The following is a 20,373-nucleotide window of genomic DNA, read 5'->3' as shown; positions in this document are numbered from 1 at the left end:
AATTTACCTGCAGATGTCAAGAAAAGAGCATATCTCTGGCCTATTCTAACAAAACAACAGTCATTGTTTTCTGGCTTCACAGTCCTGTAGCCAGAATCTGTTTTATTTCAGAGGTGAATTCTTTTACATCTAAACCACCTTGCAATATATATCAATATATGACTGTTAATTGATGACAGCTTTGCTAACATGTAATGTACAATTATTAGGTATCCTGGTTGGGAATGTGGCAAGGAAATTCTCACTATTTTGGGGATTGATCACAAGAGCTTACAAACAGTCCTTGTAACTAAGTACTGTGTGTGTGTTTGTGCGAGTCTACAAGGCTGGGTCAACTGAACTTCAATCCCCTTATTACCTAGCCGCTAATGAATCCTTTGTACAAGATATTGATATACACAGCTCTTTCACTTATTCCCAGCATCCAGATTCTCCTTAATGATGTTGCTAGTCTCTAAGCTCTTCCCAGTGGTATTTTGGTTCCAGGATCTGCAAAGGTCAGATGGATCACAGTCCTCCTGGCCTGTAGCGTGAGGATATCCTGATGCATATAGTCCAGAACTGCTTCATAAATTATTCAGTAAGATTTATCCAAGAGAAGAATTATGATGATAATAATGATAATGATGATGATAATAATAATAGTAGCAATAGTAAATCTAAATTAGGTCTGTTGGGCTTTGGCAAGGATTAAATATGCTCAACAAAGGAGAACAATGCTTATTAGGATTATGTGAAGCAGGCAGATAATTTAATACACATGTTCTGGGTTTCTGCCCTCTGGTCAGTGGTTTCTGGGACAGAGACACAACAAGGAACACATTCTCAGAACTGACAGGGCAATGGTCTCCCAGTACTGGCTATTCAATTTATTAAATGAACTGGATGGCATAAATAACATCCTCAGGAAAGAGAAAAACAAAGACATCACCAGGCTGAGATAAATAGCAGCTGACGAAGTGGCAATGATTCTTCTAAACAAGATGCTGGTATAGAGGCTTTCCAGGTATGGGTTTATGGTGTAGGTCTGAAAGAGTTTTAAACAGCTGACTAGTTTAAAAGGGCAAGAGGGGTCTGAATTACTGTGTAAGTGAAGCCAAGTTATGTACCAGCTAATATAGAATAAAAGTTGAAACCCAAGTAGACATAAATCTGTGGACACTTTCTGGAAAGCTCCTTTGCACAGTAATAATGTTAGCACTTGTTATTAATACCTGGCTTTTCATCACTGGAATTCAAAACACTTGACAAGGGAGTTCAGTTTCATTATCCTGTCTTTATAAATGGGGATTTTGAAACACACAGATAAGAAACTACTGCTCAGAAGGCCAGAGGGAGAAGAGGGAAGAAGACCGTGTATTCTGTGTCCCCTTCCAACACGTTCAGAATTTGCTGTTTGTGTAAAGGCAGAGATCAAATTCTGGGTGGCTCCAGAAATATATCAGGACAAGCTTTATTCAATTACCAGTTATAGAACCAAGGCATGAAACTCCCTTACTCCACCCTTCAATCTGGCCCTCTCTTAACCCAGGAGACCAGAATGAGACGCAGTTCTCAATGCAATATGTGAGTGTTCAGAACAGTCACACATCTGTACAAGGTTGGCTCTCCCTCGGCTGATTTCACAAGACAGAGACAAGCGAGAACTGTTTTGACTCTTTAAATAACAATGGAAAACTTGTGTCCTTATGCAAAGTTTCCCCCAGATTTTTTTTTCATGGAGGATGAAGCACATTAGATTAAGACCCAGCCCACAGCCCACCTCAAAATCTCTGGTCATCCATTATGCCTGTCCATTGACCCCTTGACCCTGGCTGGGAGAAATAAGCTGGCTTTCCAAGCTGCAATCTGATTTGCACTCAAGGATTGACCCTCTATACATTAAGTATATAAGTGAGCGTCACCACTTGGATTTGGGAACTTGATGCTGAATTATCTTAAAGTTTCTCCAAGTCCAGAAACTACACTAGGTCCTCAGGAACAGACATCTCTTCCTAGTTTCTGGCTGTTGATGGGATGTATGTAGTAACTAAGCTTTTAGCTACGTAGCTAGAGGAAAATAGAAAAGACTGAGGAAACATTCAGAGTATAAATGGCAGAACTGAGTTGAGATGGCTGAGGAAGGGGGTGCTGGAGTGTACTTAAACTACAGCAACTAAAACCTACAGGGTCATATTAAAGCTTTTTAATTTTGTAGAAGAGGAACCTGTACCTGAAAACTTCAGGATATTTGAATGAACTCTGGGTTTGACCCTGAAAAATCTTTTCACACTCCTCACCAAGATAAAGTTTTCTTGTGACATCTGCTGACTTGACTCTGGTATGTAGGTTCATGCAAGCAAAGTTTGCCATTCAAAGTGTCTGGGTACAGATAGTGCCTGCAAGTAATAGACAATGAATACACTACAACTGCCAAGATCCTTTTGTAACAGAAAGAGCTATGTAATTGTCTTGAGAACTGCAGCTTGTTTTATCTCCCAGGGTTTTTCATGTTGACAGCTCAACTTTCAAGGAATGTGCATCCTGGCATGACATCAGCTCTCTGGCCTCCAGCAGTCAAAAGGAAAAGATCAGGTTGTACTTGATGTCTGTATAAGTACCAAGCATGTTGCATTTTTACATAGATGCAGAAAGACTAAATGCAAATATCTCTGTGCACAATGATGAATCACTCAGAGAAAGCACCTGTATAGATAATCACTTTTTAAAAACCATAAGGCTCCGGGGAGACCTTCTTAGCAGTCTTCCAGTACCTAAAGGGGCCAACAAGAAAGCTGAAGGCCAGGTAGGGATAGGACAAGGAGGAATGGCTTTAAAGGGACAGACAGGAGATTTAGATGAGATCTGAGGAAGAAGTTCTTCTCTGTGAGGGTGGTGAGGCTCTGGCACAGGTTGCCCAGAGAAGCTGTGGCTGCCCCATCCATGGCAGTGTTTAAGGCCAGGTTGGACAGGGCTTGGAGCAACCTAGTCTAGTGGAAGGTGTCCCTGCCCGTGATAAGAGGGTTTGGAACTGAATGAATTTCAAGGTCCCTTCCAACCCAAACCATTCTAGGATTCTATGAGATAAATCTCAAAGTTTTCTATGAAGACCATCTGCAACAAAGGGATTAGGAGCTGTTGTGTAAACTAATTCTGTCCCCCTCACTCATTTAGTAACTGTGAAAAAGGCTGTATTTCTTAGCAGAAAGGAAGATCAGTTTGTTTACTTCAGCAGAGGAAGGTTGAGGTGGCATAGAACTGCTGCTTGTATATTTATCAAATAAAAACCCCTAAACAGTAGACTAGGAGGAGAGTTTTGTAAACTGAGAGATACTCCTGCTAAAGAGAGAAGTAGGTATAAACTTGCATTTCATATTTACAGTCTGGAATTAGAAGAAGACTAAAAAAAATAAGTTCTGGTACAGGTTGTGCTATAGAAATATTTTTGTAATAGAATCATAGAATGGTTGGGGTTGGAAAGGACCTTAAGGTCACCTAGTTCCAAACTCCCTGTCATAAGCAGGGACAACCTCCCAGTAGACCAGGTTGTTCAGTAAAAAAAAGACATTTATTAGAAGTAGAGCTAGATATGATTATACACAGGAGTAAATGACATTACCAGCTCTGTCCTAGGCTTCTAGATTGGCGAGGTGGAACCTGCACTTATTCACAAGATACAGGCCATTATAGTCCCCAAAGAAAACGCAACACAGCCTAACCACTAGCCTAGTCTTTAGTCAATGAAATTCTCTCTTGGTTTTAATTATTTGACAGCTTAATTTCTCCTTCCCAACCCCAGGTGACAGAGGAGGAGAAAGTTGATCTGCTAAATCTTTGGTTAGACATTTTAATTTTTGTGATGTGGAGATTTGGGCTGAAATCATCCATAATCTCCTGAAAACAAAATTGCAAAGATTATCATATTTCAGAACTCTGACTTGTACCCTACACAAATGAGCAAAATTCTGTACGTTCAGCTAGCACATTTACTCTGCATGAAATCAGGGAGGAAAAAAACCCACATGTACTATTGTTGAATTCTGCTGCTAGCCATTAAATGCATAATTTAAGTCAATACTACACATCTTTTTGATATCCCCTTGTATGATTATAATCCTATATTTCTTCTTCCATGATTTCCTATAAAAGTTCATCCAGAAGAAAAACCTGGAAGCTCGTAAGAGAATTTTGACTCTTCTTGGCTAATTTTACAGACTAAGTGAGCCAAAAATTCAGATTAATGCCTAATGAGTGGAAATTTTGGAGGTGGGTAAAGGAAAAGTCTGTTCTACCCTGTCTTTGGTTTGGCTGTAACAGTTATTTTTCTCCTTCTTAGTAGCTGGTGCAGCACTGGATTTTTTACTTTAATCTGAGGACAATGCTGATAACATGCCCAGTATATAAACTGAGAGGAGTCACCCAGAAGGGACGATCGCTGCTTGGGTGAGGCTGGGTATCAGTTGGTGGGTGGTGAGCAATTTGTATTGTGCATCACCTGTGTTTACTGTTTTTTTTTTTCCTTTTCTTTTAGTTTTATATTTTCTCCCCTTGTTATTTCCCTTATCATTATTATTATTGGTGGTAACTAGTATTTTTTATTATACCTTAGTTACTGTTTTTACCTCAACCGGTAAGATTTACATTCTTTTGATTCTCCTCCCCATCCCTCTGGAAGCAGGGGGGAAGTAGTGGGGGAGTGTGTGAGCAGCTGTGTGGCTCTGAGTTACTGTCTGGGCACACCCATGACATACCCTCAAATAATAACCAGTTGGCCAACAGTTGCCTGAAATTAAATGGCAGGAGGTCTAGAAGAGACAGATATAAATAGTGAGAAATCTAAGATTAGACTACCCAAATACATAGATTTCTACTATATCCAAGGAATTTCAGTGGATATGATACTATGATGTTGATCAAGATAAAACTCATGTGGTCCATTAATAGTAGGTTAAGTTATTCTCTAGCGACAGACCCCAAACTGAATCTCAGGAGGACAGGAATAAAATCATCCCAGAAGTTTAGGACTAAAAGGGGCCTTCTGAACTCAGATCACTCAGTTCTATTCTCTGAGGCAGAATAATTATTTCTAACAGCTGTGTCTCTGACCAGCCTTTAAACAGTACCAGAGGAGATCCTGGAAAATAACTGAAATTAGCATTTGTAATATCATGTCTAAGAAAAGCCTTTGTTAATCACAAATGCATCATTTTCTTCATAATTTCTTGATCTTCTCTCAGGAGGTGCACAAAATAGTTGATCTACTTCTTCATATGGGAGAATTTACTTATTAGGAATGCTCAACCAATCTTTCAAGCTTAAAACTTGTATTCCCTGGCTTTTTATACATCCAGGATATAGGATCTGATGATGACTACTTGAAAAGCAGAATTGCCCCATGGATTACTCTTCTACCTGCTAATGAACTCAAATTATCATTAGTTGTAATTGCTTCCAGCTTGGACGTACCCACTCTCAGTCTTGTGTGGTTTTCTCCAGAATTACTTTGCACTTCCAATGCAATGTAAGGTTCTCATCAAGGGGTACATACTAAACTCAAGATTTCTTCTGTATTTGAAAAAACAATACCCTTTTTCATTTAAACAAGGAAGCCTCCTGCCACCTAGAACCTCAAAACAACAGAGGAAAAAACCCAAACCAACCAAACAAGAAAAACTCTTATGTTTACAGGAATATTATTTGGGAAGCAAAACCAAATTTATCCCAGGACATCAGCAAATTATGATTTTATGACATGACATCGTGCTTCACTGGACGAAAATAAGCATAATTTAAAAAAAAAAGTTTTTGCAATGAGATACAAGCAGAAATTTACCGTCTTTAAAAAATGAAGTGAAGGAAATCTTCATTCATGGGCAGCCTATGCCAAAGGTTTTCTATTTGTTGATTTTATCAAGAAGACATGAATTTATTTCATTTCAACAATCCCTTATCATTTAGCAATAACAACTTAGAAGGGTTATTGGCTGTCTCTAAGAATATTATGTTAGTGCATTTGTTATTGCCTGCTATCCCTTCCAGAAATACACAGATGGCTGGACAAAAAAGGCCAGAGATCTAATAAAGAAACAGAGTCAATGCTAAACTTTTCACAATGGCATGTGAGGCTGGGTTCAACTTCAGATTCTGACATATGAGTTAAACGAAAGAAAAAAAATTGCCAAAATATCCATCTGAGTTAAGGGAAGCATTTGGTTAATTAAATAGATGCCTGATACCATTTGAGACAACCCAGAGTACCGTAAGTGCACTGTAGCTGCTAGCCCAAAAGACCCGAGGTCTTCTATAGGGTCCCATATGCATCATCATGTATTATATATGGCAGATTTACGCAGACATCTCATATATTCTACACGTTGCATCATAACTCGGTGCTTTCCATAGCCAGATAGAGGGAAATGGAGAGAAATGTATCCATCTATAGCATGAGTGCATAGCAGATATTTTATTCAAATTCATACTCTTCTAAGCTTGTGAGTAACTATTCTAAAATAGTACATTCAGTTTTAGAGGCCTCTTTAATCTAGCAGAAGAAGTCTTAATAAATCTCAGTGTTTGGAATGTAGAGCTAAATTAATTCAGCTACAAACTGGAGCACATTTAAGAAATTATGATGATTTACTACTGGAATGATCTGTTAAGGGAAAAGGCAGCTCCCCTGATTCAGAGCTGAATGACTTTCTGGAAGAAGTTCCTAAAGCAAACACCTGTTATTGGATTAATGAGAAGGGAAATAATTTTTATTTCTAGCCCATGCTTTCCATATTAGATTTAAGACCTTTCTGGTCTTAAAACTCTCATAAGACAGATACATGCTGTCACCTTCTGAGTATCAGTTTGCTGCCTTAGTTTCCAGGCCATGTTGACTTTCACATTTAATCCAAAAGTCTGCTCTGGAATCATAACTAAAGCAAAATGTTTTTCTTTGAAATGATCATTGTAACACAACCAGTCTTAACGGCTTGTCCTACTTTTGTTATGTTGTGTTATAACATATAAACTCAGAAATCCATTTATAGCAAACAAACCCAGAAATTCAGCACTGTGATTATCTGAGCTTTTTCCAGCAATCATTTTGCTGGACTCCTCCATTTTCAGAGGTTACTCTTCGAGTATATGAGGAAGTTTTCAAGCCAAATTCTGTTTCTAAATCAAGACACATTTTGCAGTCTGCTTCAGCATCTGAGGGAAGGTAAGACTGAGTTGGCAGATCAGGCAAATTATACCAGCTCAGCCCTCCTCCCAGAGGAGGCCACAAAGATGCTCCGAGGGCTGGAGCACCTCTCCTAAGGAGACAGGCTGAGAGAGATGGGCTTGTTAAGACTGGAGAAGAGAAGGCTCCGGAGAGACCTTAGAGCAGCTCCCTAAGAGGCTGAGAAGAAAGCTGGAGAGGGGCTCTTTAGAAAGGCCTGTAGGGATAGGACAAGGAGGGATGTAGTTAAACTGACAGAGGGTAGATTTAGATGAGACATTAGAAAGAAGTTCTTCCCTGTGAGGGTGGTGAGGTGCTGGCACAGGCTGCCCAGAGAAGCTGTGGCTGCCCCATCCATGGCAGTGTTCAAGGCCAGGTTGGATGGGGCTTGGAACCGCATGGCAGGAAAGGTGCAACTGGATGAGTTTCAAGGTCCCTTCCAACCCAAACCGTTCTATGATTCTGTGATAATCATCTTTCATAGCCAGCTCCATGCCTGAAACCTAGTGTAACCCAGAGGAGTGAGAATCATCCAGGAAGAACTGAAGCCAAATTGCTGTGGAGTTCTGTGAAAAGGGGTTTGTCACCAGCCAAGAGCAAGTCCCGAGCAGAATTAATGAGTCTCTGTGATCAGGTACATTGGTCAGGCTGTCAGGTGAGGGCCACATAAGGTTGATTGTGTGCACCCATTTGATTTCCCAGGTAGCTTTTCTGAGAAAAAAAAAAGATATATAATAACAAATATTAATTAGTCAAGGTAAAAAAGATTTTCTTACTTGTTTGCCAGCCCAGCCCATGGCCCATCTAAATCCAGGCTCTAACACTTACCATCCTACTAGGCTTCTATTTCACCACCCTACAGGCAATGTCCACAGGCAATGACTGTTCCAGAGAATTGGAGAGAGATTGCTTGGAGACTCCCATTACACAACAGGCTCAGCACTCAGCTAGCACAAAAGAGTTCAAATCCCTGGTTTCTCTCTGCTAATATATCAGGGATTTGCATTGGGGTTTCCTATCGTCTGACTGAATCCGGAGACTACTGACAAAGTTGTTAATCTGCTTTAGGTACAACAGGCAGTGGAGAAACATTATGCAGTGGCAAATCTGCAAAAACAGATAGCAAGATGGGGATGAGAATCAGGCTTCTATAGTATCTATTACTTCTCTACCCAGTGAATATGGGGAGTCTGTAGGCTGGTCAGGTAAATATCCACATGACCAAGCCATCTGTTGTTACATGTTGGCTCAGTAAAAAGACCTTGTTTTGTCAGAGCAGTTACTCAGCTATGTCACTTACCAAAGTAGAGGCTTCATGCACTGTTTTAATTAGGCTCTACATTGTTCAGACTCAGGACCTCATGTAGCAAGTGAAACAAAGTTCAGGGGTGACTGTGTGCAGCTGCTAAAAGCTGCTCTGCAAGCAATGAAGTGTGGAAAAATAAAGCCTGAGGACATATTTTATTCAACTTGAGCATGGCTCAGCAGGAGGACTAAAGCCTGGATGCATGAAGGACTTTAAATTCCATTGAGATATTTTCAGGATTATTTCCTGATGATCACATTTAAAGAAGAAAATGAGTCAGGTTGCTGGGCTACTTCCATAATTTCTCATGCCCTGGGGACAGAAGTCAGTGTTTCAAGTAGCCCTGAGGGTGTTGATAAAAGGTCTCTTAACATACACTTAAATACAGGGTTACTTTGCTCTAGATCTCTGCCATTTTATATGCAATACAAAAACTATAAATCTGAGAGATTCTGACATGTTTGCTGGGACTCAACTGCACCAAAATAGGCATCTCCACAAGAACTAGTTTTTCAAGTTTCCTCTCAAATGAAAAAAAATACAGAAAGACAATTTCAGTGTGTGGCTTCATCCTGAAAGAAGAGTCATCCTAAGAGAGTGAAAGTAATCTTCCAGTGAATTCCAAAAGTGCCTCTTTTTTGCCATTAGGTGCAAAAAAATGTTAACCAACCAGATACCATGTGTTCAGATTAAGTTAATTGCATTCAGAATCGTAACTGAAATGGATGTCTAGATTAGGATGGAGGACCTTTGGTTGTTCTCAATGCTAGCTGTGAGTTGGCAGTATTAAGTGTAAGAATGTAAAGATAACGATTAAACATTGTAACCTCTAAGATTCAGATGCAATATGCTGCACCGGCACAGGCTCCTGGTGCAACTTTGAGGTAACACAGCTGCCTAGACGCAGGTTATTTTTTGTGGCTCCCAGGTGCTACCATGGTCTTCTACAAGTCTTCAGTCATATCTCCGCTTCCATGTTGAAGTGTCTCTAAGGCATCTCCAATGTCACTAAATTCCTATGTATGCATAACTTAAAAACACCCTTAATTTTCACATTTCCCTACTTGCAACAATAATCCTCATCTTTCACTGGTCCTCTAGGTTGGTAAAGAGCAGAGGGAACATGGTAAGGGTTCATTGTGAAGATGGTAAAGGCAGTGACTCTAAGGCAATTGGGTACATAAGGGATTACAAAGCGAGACCTTTTGGCTGCTTCCCTATTCCTTCATCTAGATATTGGTCATAATAATATAGAGGAAAATGGAGTTAAGGTTCAGTGGTCTTCAGAAAGAAACTTAAGGACTGTTCCCAGGTGTGACCTATGCTGCACTGTAAATCTCCCATCCAGACAACTGGAGAATATCAGGACTCCAGCAAGAAGCTCTGTGTATCAGATGCTGAGAAAAGTGTGGGAAGAACAAGGAGTCAGTGACATGGATCTGAAACACCAGTTCCTTACGCCGTTAGGTGATAATATACAGCTGGCCTCCAGCTATGGACTTTGGTGAACACCTGCAGTGACTTGGGCCTGGACTTCACCCACATTGCCTGTAAAACAGCAATAAAAGCCAGCAATCAAATAAAAAGCAATATGTTTGCTGCACTGCACCAGTTTTCCTGATGAACCTGGAGCTCCAGATAACAATTCCACTTGAAATAGGTAATGATGACTAACAAAGAGCAGCCCAGTTACTCAAGACGATGCTGAAGGCAGCGCACAACTGAAGAAAACAGCCTGATCATGTTTCTCCTCTAACTTTTCCAGACCAGCTGCTGCCAAAGACGAGAGAGAGAAAACATAAGGAAAAAAAAAAATGTGGCGAGGAAAGGCAAATTAAAAAGCAGGGGCTCTACAATTGTTATACCCTGGAGAATTGAGGGAAAAGAATGTTTTCCCACGTGGACAAAGGTCTCTGCTCCTGTACCCAATGAGTCAGATCCAAGCCTTGCTGGAGTCAATGGATAGACTCCCTCTGACTTAGTTGGCTCTGGATCAGACCCAAGGTTCCCATAATGATGGCTAAGCCTGACCTGCCTACTGGGATGCCTTTAGGCTTAACAGAGCCAACAAAAACCTTGTCCTCTAAAGAGCATTTTTGTTTTCATGAGGTTAGGCTAAAGTTAGCTGCTGGAACCAATACAGCTTCTTCACATCTGGACTGATGTCCTCGCAGCCACAGGCTTCTTTGCCATGTGAAAACCCCATGGGAGATTATTTCTGGACACCAGGATACATACCATTATTTCAGCATAGGCAGCATGTCAACACAACCAGCTGTGTGCCAAAGCAAGAGATGCCCAGGCATCTCTAGGACAGAGGTTGTCATCTAATCCTCTTTCCACACCACTCGTGGCAAAAATATTGCCAAGAATGTAGCCAGGCACTCTGGTGGGTTACTACCCAAAAGCATGTCATTATTTCCAGTTGCCAACTCAGCAGTGTCCCCTATTCCCCCCATTTTAGCTGATAATTTAGGGGGTTTTGTGCTCCTATCTAGAATCACATCAGTGTCTAAGATATCTTGAAGTTCAGCTGTTTTCAAAGCACACAGTTGATCTTCACACCATACCATTGGTCATTTGCCGATGCTACAACTAAAAATGAGGTAGCAGAGATGCAGACCTAAACCCTTATTTTTACAAACATAAATTCTTATTGTGGCAATCTAGTCAAGAAATAACTAAATTACCATAAAAAATGTTCTCAGCAATTAGCTCATGTGAAGACATCTATATTACAAAGATTTGAATGAATTCCACCTACCCTGTCAGGAGATGCGGCAGGGGCTACACCAGTCTGGCTTTGCAGTGATATGCTATGACCAGTACCTGGGCAAACAAGCTTTTCAGATCTTCAGCAGGAAAACAGGAACCTCCTGGCTGCTCTCAAAGTAGAACATGTTTACAGGGAAGTTTTGTCTCCTTTTCCTTCATCACTGCTCACCAAGGTAAGGCTTCCTTCCCTACCTCCCAGCAATCATCGTTCACCCAAACCAGATGACCAAGTCTACTGTTCCTCTGGTCAAGCCTGGAAATTTGTCTGATTATGTTATATTCATTAAAGTATTTGTTAGAGAGGACTTTTCGCCCCGTGCAAGGTATAGTATTACTCCACTGAAATTGGGAAGGAGAAGGGGAGGGGGGAGCAGAACATTCTTATCTAATGTAAATAAGCAGTGAAATCACTTATTCTGTAAGACACAAGAATCTGACCTCAAAGGGACCCCAGAGCCCACTGAGATCAATAAAGGATTTTCTATTTAGCCACAGACTTTGGATCAGAGCTTTCCTTGAGTTAGAAAATATAAGTGTATGCCACTTGTTATTAGTGAGAGTCACTGGTTTGGAATATTAATGACAATTTTATTCTTCTTTGTATACAAATAAACATTTCTCCATGTGTTTTTAGCCATGAGAGACATCCTAGGAACTGTTTTGAACATTCTACCAGAGTTTAAACCTTCAGGCCTTGCAAGTTAACTCTCACATGTATTTTTTCCTACTGAAAAATAAAAGGAGGCTGTTACAGAGCCATGTCACTCAGAGAAATGTGAGACTGACAAGAACGTGGAGAAAACTTCAGTGCAATTCTTTAGTGTTTTTATAACTGACATTTTGATGGCATACTTGAACTTTCAGAAAGAAGTAAATTTAAGACTACTTTAACTCTAGAGGGTGCAGCCAAGTACATGAGATAATAGTGATTAGCAAGAGATCAAGGGCAACTAGTTCTTGGCTGTCTTGTTCAGCTCAGGAAGAAAGCTTTCTAACTGTATCTTTCTCCTCAGCATTCTCAAAATGTATTTTGTAACCAGCCCATTGATGGTCTTCATTCATAGTGGAAGCTGGTGGTATCAGACTCCCTGCGTATGAACGCTTTGTCATCTCTAAAGCCCTGATTGTGACAGAGGTTACAAAAAGTCACCGCAGCAATTGGAGTATTTGGTAGATTGAAAACAAGATAGACTGTTACCCACAGTAATTTAAAGTTCAGATCATAGGATACAATTACGTAGAACAAAAATGCTCAGCCCTTGGTGACACTGTTAGAGACACACAAAGAAAGTGACTGGAATATGTTCTTGTTGGTGTTTAAAGCTTCTCGATGGGGGTCTTCCTTTCAGATGTTATTTCTTGATGCTGACATGACTAGCAATAATGTAAAACTGCATTCCTAACTTTGGCTTGAGTTTGGAAAAAAAAAAAAGGCAAACCTGAAGCAAAACATCATCTGCCGATTTTGTATTTGGCTTGGGGAGGAAGGAAGGGAAAGGAAAGAGTGTTATTACTATTACATTTTTTTCTGAAGCAAGAATATCTAGCTAACATCATCCAGGAAATGAAAATGAATGAAAACAATTGAAATGGCTGGAGCAGCCATTGCTGACAATTTGGGGGGGAAGAAAAAAAACAACCAAAAGTGCTCACTTGGCATACTTATGCGGTTTGAGGGCATCCTTTCTTGGCTGGTCCTAGCAAGAGCATTCAGCTGAGTCAGATGTCTGAAGGAAGTAACCAGCCAGCTGGGTTAGCATGGATGAAGCACATCAAATTGCAGTGCCAGCAGCACACAAGTCAAGGATGTAGCTGGCATCTGAGCCAGTTACCTCTGATCCCTAGTAACAAACTTGTACCTGTCACCAAGCCTGCTGCAGAGAAGAGCAGACACAACCTTCAGCACAATTCCTCAGCCAAGCTGGGTGCTTTCAGATGAACAATTGCTTCTCCTACCACCCTTTTCTTGTTTACCTAAAATCTTGCCCTGTTTTCTGCAGGACAATAGCAGGCTGGGGTGTTGACAGCCTTGTTGCATTTGTGTGCAGCTAATGTTGTTAGATATTTGCTTCCAAACACAGAAGAAACCTCTGAAGCTCCCAAGAATGTTAACAACTTGTCAGAAGTATCTTTTTTTATACAGATTTTATTCTGCCCAATCCTTTCAGTGGCAGCTCCCTAGCATTAAGATTTATTCTCATTCACCGAAAATGGTGTTTAAAAAAAAAGGAAAAAAAACAATTTGTATCCAGTCTTGTAATGAAAAGGTCAAGAGCATAAAGGTGTGAAAGCTTCTGAATGAGCCAAGATGTTACTGGGTCACAGCAGCTCGGTGAGCCAGACTGAAAACCAGCACAGAGACTCGACATCATTCATTGACACTTGGTATTTCAGAGGGAGAGGATGAGCTAAAGAAAGTAGACCTGGTTATTTCCAAGCCTGTAATTTATTAGGCTGCATCATGGCCACTCTGTTCAAAACTCCTCCTTTAGGAAAGAGATCTGAAAAGTTTGTGTCTTTCTGGATGCTTGGACCAGGAATTAATAATACATCAAAGTAATATTTCACTCAAAAAAAATATTTTGTATGAGAAGTGGAAGGTTAGAAAGACAAAAGATACACCCTGATGATTGGAGATTGTCATTTTCCAAACTAAAGTTCACCTAGTTAATTGTTTCCTGAGTTTAAGAGACACTTTCTGAGCAAAAAATATGGAAAATTAAAATTATTTCTTTATTTTGTTTGGTTTATTTTATTCCAATTACATGATACTTAATAATATTCAACGAAAGAGCCAAGTTCAAAAGAGTTAACAGATAATGCACAGTGCTTTGCTTTTTTAAAGGCTATCATCTTCCCTGTCCTCTTAATATCACAAACTTTTTTGCAAACTCTCAATGAGTAGAAAAAAAAAATAATCCCAACATTTCCAAGAATTGCTCTGATCTTTGTTCTTCAGATTTCTGGTACAAACTTGTCTGAATCCTCCAGATCAATACAGGCTCCATCCCCCAGTGATGCTTACATTACACAGGGTGGAGTTCCGGCCAAAATCTTGAGCTATTTTGCTATGGTCCCAGGGAAATCTATTCAATTCATGTCCTGGATGAATGCTAAAGGGCAGCCTAACTCTTCCCAAATGGCCTTCTGGTTAGTGGGCTGTGCAGGCTAGAATGTCAAGGATAAGCAGATGGTCTATCCACATACACAGATCATATTTACCTGGCTGTACATCAGCAGTAACCCTTGGGAAGCCATCACTCTAGTTCTGATTTGGCTTGCACACAGGTGATGCAGGCTTAATTGAAAAAAGCTCTTTTGGAGTCAGTTGTGGCTTAGCTCAGCATACTCAGTGTCAAAACCTGTTTCTGCAGATGACTCTCACACTTCCATCTTGGATAGCTAATCTTAAATCAAAATAAATAATTCAGTTCCATTAAATCTCATTCTTTTTGATGGTTTGCTATGTTTGATCTTTCTGTAGCTCTATCCAGAATTTCATAATGGAATGTAGCAGATTTTACACAGTGCCTTAATAACCCTTGATGTTTCCAAATTAGTTCTATTTCTTGGATTATTCTTTTTATTAAGTATTTTATATAAAGCAAATGAGTGCCTAGAAAACCAGATTTCAGCTGTTTGGTTGACCTGAATTGCCTTATGTGAACTGAGATCATCAAAAGCATGATGAACATAGTTTACTGCAGAATTAAGTACTTTGCTCCTTCTTCATTTTCCCCACCACCTTGCAATTTCCCAGACCACGTGCTTATTCCTACCAGCCTGACTCATCCATTTTCATTGTGTGCCTTCAGATGTTATCACACACGATGTAGGGGGGCTCCACTGGACCCATCTCGGGGGTGTCCTTGCCCTGTCAGTGGCTTTTTAGGTTTTTCCGTTCGGCAGTGAGTGTTTGTACATGCATATGTATGCATGCTTAGTTCTGTCATTCTCCATGATGACACCAAGTTGTCAAAGTCTGCTCTGACAAAGGTGCAACCCCATTTGGGCCAACTCGTAGGCCTATGCTACTAAACAATGTCAGTCAGAACCCGTTCTTGAATTCTGACTGATAAAAATAAATTATCTCCCTCCCACACACCCTAAAATAAGTAACTACAGGCAATCTACCCATTGCAATTGAGGTTACTTGTTTTATCTTGTAGCTGGGCTCAAGAATTGTCTGAGAATTTGTTCTTGGACACATGCCAAAGCAATGCCAGGGGCTATGCTAACAATGTAATGTTGTGAGCACTGCGCAGATCCATGACTTGGTTCTTCTTAAATTATTGGTATAGACAGTGACTGAAGCAAAAGTAAAATCTAACTCCACAAGAATAAGTCTACGTTAGTTAACCAGCTATGGTACAAATATGAGACAAGCAATTTTTGTAAAGGACTTGAGCGGAGCACAGCTTATAGATGTCAGGTTTTATGCAAGCCTTTTGTGTTGTCTGATCAGGAATGCTCTTAAATCTTCAGTCATACTACTGATGTATTTAAAGGATTTATTCCTCCAGGAGTTTCTCATGTGTCTGAAAGCATTTGGAAAGCTTTGGGATTGTGAGCTGCTATTCCTATTACAGTTGGTATGATACAGTGATTTGTTGCCACTACGTAACAGCTGCTTTAGCTCCCAGCATTGCATAGCACATTGCAAGGTCCCACCCCACAGAGCACTTGAGCACTTTCTCAGGTTTAAGCAGATATCATTCTGTTGGTTTTCACAAGCTTTGGTTAAATCTAGGATATAGCCACACTATGACTTTGATATAGAAAGATCTACAAAGACACAAGGCCCCAAATCTCACAGAGCAAGAACATGCTGAATTTCCTCTCGGTCCTAATGATGAAAAAAACTCTGAAATGCAGTGAGCCTGTGTATGTCATTGAGTATGAACATCAGGTTTCTCTTACAGGGAGAGTAAAGTGCTTCAAAAGAGGTGCTTCCAGCTAAGCTGAGCTTCCAGTTAAGGTAGATCATCAGAATCATTGAGGGCTAGGGCTGATTTGAGTCCTCAAAAGTGTTGAAAAAACACATTTTACACTGGTGAAAACTTCTTCTTTATCAGATTTATACCTAGAAAGTGTCTTCTGAATTTAGGTACCTAATCCAGCTGTATTCAGATAAAACACAGACATGCTCCAATTGCTCATCACTTCAGCTTTTTGCTGAGACCAGTGAACGATGCCCTCAGCCTGAAGAAAACAATTTTCAATAGCTTGCATTTGCTGCTACATATATTTAAAAAAAAAAAACAACAACAAACCACGGGAGAGACAGTGATAATGATCAATATCCAACAAGTAACACCAAAAACTTTTAGCTGCTCTCTCCAGTTTGCTTTCATAGCATATACAGAGAAATGGGAAGTTCAGAGTAAACCAGCACATTTGAGAGAGACAGCCAAGTAACATAACCCATGGTCTAGTCTGGAGAGAGATGTTTTTTCTCCATCCGCTGTGAGGGGTATCTAGAAGGTAAGATCAGGCTTAAAGGTCTCCTCTTAGTCTTAAGAAAAATTAAATCTTAAAAGAAATGGTCAGTTTTAATACAACAAATTCATGATCAAGTGTCTATTTATGGTGTATTCAGGTTAATCACAGGTCTCTCTAGAAGTCATTCTCAGCTTTAAAGAAACCTAAATTTTGGTATAAGAACTGGGTTTTTTAATGGTCTCTAAGGCTTTCTTTTCAGGGGAAAGTTGTTTGGGTTTGGTTTATGGATTTGTTTGGTTTTAAATAAAAGTTCAGTATTCTTTATCTCAGGCTTTAAAAAGTATTTCTTTTTTCTAGAGAAGTGGACTATCTGGATGTGCACAAAAGATACGCCTAGCTTTTTCTTAAATACCTCCAGAAGTGGAGGCTCCATTTCATCCCCAAGCAATCACTTTTAGGTATTCATAATTCTTCCTATTAGGAAGTTTATCATGATACCCAACTTAAATCTCCAGCTGCAATTTCAGTCCAAGACCTTATGTTCTGTCCCCAGGAGACACAGAAAATAGCTTAAACCCTGGCAAAATGAACCAGCCACAGCATAAAATAGAATCAGTTAAACCCTTTGTCAAAAGCTCTGAAGTGAAACACTGAAAAGTTTTACCATATTGGTGTCATTAAGTCCAAGTGATGAGACAGATTTACAATCATTGGGAAAAAGGTTAAGAAGGGTAAAACAAAGCACAGGTTGATGAAGTCAGACTGTTTCTATCTGGTGACTGCTGTAAAACAAAGAATTAAACCAGTTAAACCAGAAGTGGGCAGAGAAAACAGACACCTCAGGTAACACGTGTTCTTTGATTCTGAGGTAAGGAAAAATTGTCTGCTAGTGTGGAAACTGGCAAAAGCCTTTTCATCCTCAACAGAATTGTAATGACTTATATCCCCTATCAACCTGTAGCAAGAAATAAAATCCTCATTGCTTTTGTTAATCAAAATCAGTAGGGATGCAGCATGGGACAGTAACGAGCATGGTGGGTCACAGTGTCCAGATCCCTGACAGATGTGGAAATTGTTAAGACTTTTCAGGTAATAAGTTGTGTGCCCTGAGAAGATAGATGGTATCATATTAATAATGTATATCATAGTATCATATAATTCTAGGATGGTTTGGATTGGAAGACATTAAATCCCCACCCAACCTAGGCTTGAACACTGCCAGGGATGGGGCATCTCACACAGTTTATCTCACAGAATAACCTAAACTCACTGGGCAGTAATATCCCATCCTTCTACTTTCTGTGGGCTTTAAAGAAGGCAAAATAATAATAAAATATCTAGGTTCACTATATCAAAAACTTTGCTGATTTGGATGATTGAGAACAGAAGGGAATAGAAGCTTGCTGTTAACTGACAGTGAAACATGAGCTTTGGCATCTGGGAGATGGGAATCATAAGTAATGGTGCAGAAAGGCATAGGGATAGGTATGGAAAGAAGCGTTTGGGCAAGGGCAGAGCAGGAGAGGGAAAAGTGTTTCTGAACTAACCCAGGAAAATCCCAGGGCTTCCAGTGAAGACTGCCATAAACTCTTTTTTGTGCTTTAAGACAGTCATCACAATGACTTACACAAGAAAGGTTGAAACAGGGATAGAGAGGTTTCAGAGAATAAATGGTTAGAGCTGAAACTATGGCTTTTTCCTAAAGATGATAGTCAAATCGGATTAAAGAAGCACATTAGGACCCGTGCCTTATAGTCGAAAAACTTATCCCTGTGTTTGTTATCTGAAATGCGTGCTCAGACTTCTACAGTGTTTCTGTCAAATTGATAATCGGTGTGAGCTGCTTCGACTTGGAAACACATGCCAGGCTGTGCACCTCAGCCTTGACCTTTTCCAAATCATGTGCAATACATTGTGAATGGTGACAAAATATTTAATGCTACTTTGACATTGCACCAGCAGCATTGACTCCTGGTGAATCACTGACAAAGGCAGTGGAAAGCTACAAATAATCTCCTGTTTTGTTTGTTTTATTGGTTTGATTTTTTCATGCTCTGATTTTCCTACCACCATAGTCCATCTTCTATCTATTAAAGGAACTTGTCAACCAAACTTTTAGTCAAAGTAATAAAACTTCATAATAATCTGAAATTATTTTTTTTATGTCTGTATATTTCTCATCTCATTTTCTCCCAGCTTTTGCTGCCACTAGTTTCTTGTGCTGTTACTGGAAGCATTGAGGAGATTAAAAAAAAAATGGAGAAAGGAAAATCAAGGGGGAGACAAAAACTATATTTTTGCTTGAGATCAAAGGAAGAAATAAAGAAGGATATGAATACAAAAACGCTGAAATACTCCTTTTTGAAAGAAGAGCACTTCCATTTTTTAAGTTGTTTGTAAGGAGAAAAAACACTTTAATTCTGGTAAGTGATAGTCATGTCCAAAACCAGGCTAACATCAGTAGGTTAAAAACCTCAGACTCTGCTCAGGAAATCATAAATACACAGTCTCTCAGTCATACACGAACAATAGCATTAGTCTTCCCCGAGACAGTATGTGGTTTGCAACCTGCTCTCTTCCACCTCCTGCTTTGATGGTCTATTTTGGATCATAACAAGCTGCCTGTCTAGTCAATTTGTTCCTGAATTTCTCTATCCAGCACCTGTTCTGAATTAAAATGCAAGAGTCTACAAACAAGCATTCCCGGACCAGAAATGAGGAAAACTCGGAATTGAAATGAACGTTCTGCTCCATTAACTTTCATAACTGGATGATGTCCTTTGTTTTTGAACATTGCTCTTAATGGCTCCTGTTAAAGATGAAACAACTTTGAGTTAAGCTGTTACTGGATCATCTTGTAATTTACGTCTATTTAAAAATGAAATAAAACCCCATGTCTTTTTTCTGCTTTCCAGCTGCAAACTTGAGGCTGTCAAGTTACACCCGTGGAAACAAGGAGGGTTTTAATTGATGTTACTTGTTCTAAAGGCACTTTTAGAATTATTTTCCACTAGAAAAAAATGAAGAAGCAAAATGTGGGGTGGAAAATGCTGGTAGAGAACATAAAACTCACTCAGCTGTGAGGAGGGTCAAAGGGTTTGTTTCATCGCATGCTTAAAAACAAGTGCCAAGGCATTGCTGAATATGGGTGATGTGGTAGCTCAGGCTTTAAGTTTGCAGTAGGGAGAACTGAGACATGCACTGCTCCAGAGCACATTCATATGACTGCAAGTGTTCACATTTTTAATCAAGTTACACTTTCGCAATTCATCCTTTGTCACTGACTCATGGTAAAAGGCATGCATGCTCTTAACCTGTCCCAAAAATAAAATGTCACATGAGGTACTGTACTAGTGTCTATATTAGTGCCATCAAATCCCTTAAGTGAATACAATTTACCCAAATTCAGGGAAGGACAGTGTAAAAGTATGTCTCCTGTGGGACACTGCAGAACTTCAGAGAAATGTTAACCACATACACCAAATGACTGCCTGAGTTATGCAGAACTCAAAGTAGTTTCAGCTTGCAGATTCAAACTCAAGTTTTACATGAAAATATGCAAGCATCTGTATATGAAGTGGTTGTATAAGACCTCATTTCCATTAGTGGAAAACCAGTCAATACACTTAGCGAAATTTAGAGAACAGTTCATGTGTGAAGC

This window comes from Pezoporus occidentalis, unplaced genomic scaffold (genome assembly GCF_034315485.1).
Source record: "Pezoporus occidentalis ecotype Australia unplaced genomic scaffold, CSIRO_AGI_Poc_V1 ctg82, whole genome shotgun sequence".
In the NCBI taxonomy this organism is placed as follows: Eukaryota; Metazoa; Chordata; class Aves; order Psittaciformes; family Psittacidae; genus Pezoporus; species Pezoporus occidentalis.
This window is presented reverse-complemented; position numbering follows the sequence as displayed.